Here is a 6,110-nt window from a genome sequence, read left to right as displayed (position 1 = left end):
ATGGAGCGTAAAAGGACAGAAATGTCATTTCAGGGCAAACACTATCGAGAGTCCAACTAAGGTTAAGGGAAAACTCTATTGAAGGAGTACTAAACACAGGACATATGGGAATAAGGGGGATGCCATATGGTTATCCCTTATCATAAGTGACCGGCTATTTAAATCCACCCCAATCATTGCTAACCCTAAATCGAGAAATGTATTCTCATTCAATCATTAGTTACGCCTGAAATTGAGAGAAACAAGTAGCAGATGCTATCACCTGAAGTTGATGTTGTCCGAGAGACTAGATCGATAAATAGTGAGAGAAATTGGAGATCGATTTGAGTATGAAATGATAGAGTAAGAAGACCTGCTGCTGTTGAATCTCGAAGAACAAGAAAAGGGAATTGGGTATGTCTTGGTGCTGATTTTCACGGGTTTCACTTTGATCGAGTTTTATATGAAGATTGATTCGAGCAGATGGATTTACAGATCAATTAAGTAGTGGGTCTGTCTGTTGTTGAGTCGAGAAGATCTGGTGGTAATTTGAAGATGAGAAGATTAAGGGTTTTGCTACCAGATGAATTGAGAAATGGAAGAAGAGGAATCAAAATTGAGGTTGAATTCAGTTAGGGTTTGAAGAACAGGAAAGAAGAAATTCAACTTCTCAAATGAATGAGAAGTGGGTTTATCTGCTAAGGGTTAATATCAGATTTGGGTTTTGATGATTGTGCTGTGAATCGAGTATCAGATGAAGAACTGTCGTTTAATTGGATCTGATTGAGACGAAGATGCAAGTGACGGGTTACTGGTTCTGGTGGTAAGTTAGAGCAGATTTGAAGTGCAAAGAAGAACAAAATGGGGTATTGAGTTGGATTTTCAGTGTTGTCTGTTGCTATGATCTAAAGGGTTGCAAGAAGGTGCAGGTTATGGAGGAATGGCTCAATGTATGTGCTGTTATGAAGATTAGTGGGCTGAAACTACAGGGAGTGACATTGAAGTTGGATGTAATTGAGTGATAAGCATGTGAGCTGAACTGCAATGGTGCTGCTGGATTTTATCTGGTAGTGACTGATTGATGCACTTGAGCTGTGATGCAGGGATTGATTAACTTGAGTTAGAAGCAGCTGTTGTAGGTTAAGGATTGAAGTTGTGTGTGAAGTGAAGTTGTAGGTGGTTGTAATAGTATTGAACCAGAGCTGGTTGAGCCGAAATGGAAGTGGATTAGACTGTGTTTGATGCAGTGGGTATTAAAGTATGAAATTGCAGCTGTAACTGGTGGTTGCAACTAAATGGACTGAGACAGTGGTGCTGCTGCTGCTGGTATGTTAGAGTTGCAGTTATGCATTTGAAGCTACAAGATGGCAGTTTGAGTTGTGAATGATGTGAGGCTGCACGGGATTGTAGTTGGTGGTAGAAGAGGACTGGTGTTTGCTGACTGCAATGGATTGGAAGTTGCAGTAGCAGCTGGGAATGGAGCAGCTGAAATGATGCAGGGGAGGAGCCAAAGGATATGGCATTGTCGCAGGCTAGACGCAGGGATGGTTGCTTCTAAAGTTATTAAGATGGTCTAATGGGTAAAGCTGCAGTTCTGGATAATGGCATTGCAGGTGGAATGGAGATGTATTGATGACGAGCTCGAGAGGCAACATGAATGGCAATGATAAACACAAAAAGAGAGTGATTAATGGCAGTATTGCTCAAAATTTGAGTAGAAGACTGTGATGGTGTTGGCTGGCCTGAGATGGTGCCTGAAGTTGTTGGAGTTGAGTTAGTAGCGCAGGGAAGACTTGAGTTTGCGTAGATGAATGCTAAGTATCTGTAACAGATTGAAAGTGAAGCTAAAGTGGAATGTGTTTGAGGTGCTGGGAAAGATGCATCTGTTAGGTGGTGTTGTTGTGTAGATTAATCAACTGCGAAGGAGAATGATTGATCATGATGCAGTGGCTATGATGATGGTTTATTTGCGAGAAGCAAGCCATGAGGTTGAGATGCAGATTACAAGAACAAGTGCAACTGAACTGGAATTGCATGATACAGATTCTGAGTTGTGACCATGGATTGAGACGATTAAAGCACAATCATTGTGCAGCACAAGTTCAGCCTATGCAATAGCTTAGGCCTTGGCAGAATGGAACAATCATCTGAGCTGACTCTGACTCACTTAACCCAGTTGAATGAGTCGATTCGTTGACCCGACCGATTCAGGCCGTTGACCGGTGATCGGGCGGACTTTGCCGGTCACCTGAACATACTTTCGGCGACTTTCCAGCCACTTTTCGGCGATTTTTGACAGAGTTTCTACACGGGTTTTTATGACTTTTGGGCCACGCGGATTTTCATCTAATGGGCTTTGAAATTTTGGCCTAATTTTGGGAAGCAAAGGGATATAAAAAGAAGACTTCTACAACTTTTGGGATATTATTAGTTTTATTATTTCTTTTTGGAGCTTTGGAGAAAACTACTTCTAGCGTTTGCTTTGCTTTCATCTTCTTTATTATTTTATTGATCATGATGATGATGAACTCCATTATTATGAGTAACTAAATACACTTGTTGGTTATGGGATAAAAGTTGATTTCTCAATGCATGTTATTTGATTCTATGGATTAGTTTTGTCTCAACTTTATTGTTTATGATTCATGGTTTATAGTGTTTTAGAATTTGATTGTTTGATTGGTTGAGTCCGGAATCAATCCGATTTGCTTTCATCTCTAGAGCTATATTAGGGTTTTCAATACGTAAAAGTTGTTTGTCCCTGATTTTAAGTAGCATAATTGTGGTTAGTGCTTGTAGTGATAGATAATACTAGTCACATATGAATCATAACCTTGGTTAAAAAAAAATTAGTGCTCTTACACGTTTGTTTGCTTTGATTAGTCTTATTCCATAAATCTTAAAGCTTTTAGGGAGTTACACTTAATTTTGCTTTTACACTTTGGGTTGCTTTCTAGGAAGAATTCACATATGCATCTTTTAATGTGGTTGTGATGAAAATAGGGAATTAGCGGGATACTCTTGCGATCAAGGTATTCTAGGACTTTTAATAAATAAGATATTAAATTTTTAATTCTATTCAATGATGAAAAATACATGTTTGTGAATGATACTATCCCATGACCAATATCTTCTCCTTATTGATTATTCCAACTATTTACTTTGCTTTACTTTATTTTATTTGATTTGTTAAAACAAAAACCCCCTTGGTTATCTTTAGAAACCGAAAATTGCATAACAACAAAGGCCTCCCTGTGGACACGAACTCTTTCCTACCACTTTCTACATTATTGTAGTTGAGTAAGGAAGTGAAATTATATTTGTCGATTGACAACCGATCAGTAGGTTTAGAGGCAGAGAATCACGCTGCAGGTGGAGTTGCAGCAGCAACAGAGAATAGGAAGAAGAAGAGTTGCAGACGGCATATAGAAAGTTTCGTTCTCAAGAACCCTAAGCTGAAGAACATTAAGTTGTGCAAAACAGTCGTATTCTAGGGTCTTAAATTTCTGATCCTGTAACAGTTGATTAGTAACGTATACTTCAGTATTGCAACACCAGCTGTAACGGTGACTTCTGTAACATCTATACACCGTTGCAGATCTGCTGTTTTATATATTCTCTTCAATAAAAACACCTTTTGAGCCATGATTTATTATTTTGAAACCATTTTTGATATGAGGAGCTAAACCCCATTGCTGAGGCGATAGAGGAAGCTATTTTTCCAACAAAAAGTGGTATATTCTATTTTATCTTTTTATTTGCAATTTTATTATGATTATTTTCCTTGAACTAATATCGAATATGATTTTTATTTGAGTAATTGTGATCTATTTTGATGGAGTGTGCTTAGTTTAAGACTTTTGATGCTTCATACTTGGTGTTTACAATTATTGCTTTTGAAAATCTACTTGTTGCAATAGTAAGAATCAAATTGAACGAGAAAATTGCATGAATACAAAGATTGGATTAAATCATCTTAAACTTGGAAAATAGTGGAATCTTAGCCTCAGTGTTCTTTTAATATTGATACCAACTTTGTCAGTGTTTGTTATAATTATTAGTGAGTTTTCTATTTAGTTTTGAATTTAAGTCTAAAGTTATCCTTCACAAGTTCGAGAATCGAATCACTTTTTACCACTATCTACAAAACACATCAATTTTTGGCGCCGCCGACGCGGACTTGTTTTTAGGGTTTTAGATTTATTTTATTTTTTATTTTATTTTTATTTTATTTTTTTGTCCTTTTTTATGTTTTTGGGTATTTATCTTGTGTCTACAGGTTCTGGATCATAAAGAAAAGTGAGCCAAAGAGTTTGGTGATTTTATAAAGACTTGGAGCTAAAGATTAAAGCAAAAAGAACAGAAAAGAAGACAATTTTATTTTAGACAATTTTAGTTTAGGGTTTGTTTATTTTCTTTTAGAAAAAAAAAACTGTATTAGGGTTTATTATTTTTGTAATTTTTCTTTACTTTTTGGAGTTTTGGACTTTGGGACATTATTTTTTGTATTACCTTACGGAAGGGTACTTTAAATATAAACTGTTTGCAGAGAAGGAGGACAATTACGATATTCTCTTTGTACCTTAGGTTCGTATACTAGATATCGGAGTCAGTGGCCCGAGTCGACTACAACCGATTCATCCCCCGTCTGGAACGGGAGGTAAGATTCTAAACACTCGTGAATCCCCTGTCTGCGAGTTACTGGACTCCTTCGTATGCATATATGTTGAGGACTGAATACGGATATTTATTTTTCTAGTAAAGGGCAAGGCCTGGCTATACAAGATAAGGGTTCGGATTTCATCACCGTTCTCTTCTTGCCTTCTTTAGGAACACGTAACCTGCGCGAACCTAAGCCTAAAATTTTGACTAGAACGAGACCGATAGGGTAACGAGCTTAACAGGAAAGTCATTCGAAAAATATTGGTTACTCTCTTAAGCATACTTCGAAGTTCATGATGGTTTCTATAAGTTGAATGCGTGACTGGGCCGCCTTGTAATACCGGTGAGGCCTTGGGTATCAAAGCTCCACCGAGCTTCCCTCGCCTCTATTCAACTTACGTTAACTCGGATTGATTCCAGAGGGGTTTGCTTAAATTGTAACGAATTCCCGTTCGAAGGATTAGAAGCTGGTCTAGAAACAATCTAAGTGGAGCCATCATGCTTTTTGTTTGCTGGAAATCAATAGGTTTGATTTGGTTGAGTCGGCCTTGATCTGTGTTTGCTTACCCTTCCAATTTAGAAAATTCTATTGTATGCCTGAACGTAAAAGAGACGCACTAGGTAGATTTGTTAAAGAGAAACCTAGTAGTTCGAAGCGTCTCGATTACCTTAATCTAGAGAGTCCGACTTTTGAAGAGTCTGTTTTTGAACGTCCTTTGACTGAGGAGAGAATCCTTGTTGCCCCGATAACGCCAGAAATGACAACTTTGAAATCTTTGTTGAATCCAACTAGGACTACTCGTCCTTCGTGTATTAAGTTAGCTGAAACGGAGGCACCCTATTAACTGAAACCTGAGACCTTACATATGCTCCCAATCTTTTTAGGGAAAGAAAATGAAAACCATTATTACCATGTTAGGGATTTTGAGGAAATTTGTAGTACTCTAAGAATTAGAGGCTTAGATGATGATGCTTTGAAACTTAGGTTATTCCCATTTTCCCTTAAAGATAAGGCCAAGTCGTGGCTATATAGTTTGGACTCCGAGTCAATTGAGACATATGAATAACTTACATCTGCCTTTTTCAATAAGTTTTTCCCTAGGCACAAAACATCATCTATTAGGACGCAAATATGCACTTTTTCACAACACGAGGGAGAATCTTTATATAGGTATTTGGAAAGGTTCAATGATTTATTATCCCAGTGTCCTCATCATGGTTTAGAAAAGGTCAGGCTAGTTCAGATCCTTTATGAGGGTTTAGATTATTCCACAACGACCATGGTTGAGTCTCTATGCACTGATGGATTTGAAAACCAAAATGTTGATGCGGCGATGGAATTTTTTAATGAAATCGCCGAAAAAACCCAGCAGTGGGAAAATAGTAGGGCACCCCAGAAAACAATTCTTTTAAGTAGAGGAAACGTTAATAGGGTAAAAGGAGGCTATGAATCAGATGCCAAAATTGCT

General features: G+C 37.7%; 1 pseudogene; it reads right to left on the bottom strand.

The window, feature by feature from the left end:
- Window positions 1–5,763: 5,763 nt before the first annotated feature.
- Window positions 5,764–5,863, bottom strand: LOC113319946 (annotated as a pseudogene).
- Between the last annotated feature and the right edge of the window lie 247 nt (window positions 5,864–6,110).

Source organism: Papaver somniferum, chromosome 10 (assembly GCF_003573695.1).
Source record: "Papaver somniferum cultivar HN1 chromosome 10, ASM357369v1, whole genome shotgun sequence".
In the NCBI taxonomy this organism is placed as follows: Eukaryota; Viridiplantae; Streptophyta; class Magnoliopsida; order Ranunculales; family Papaveraceae; genus Papaver; species Papaver somniferum.
Note: the sequence above shows the minus strand (reverse complement) of the source record. Positions and strands in the feature narration are given on the sequence as shown.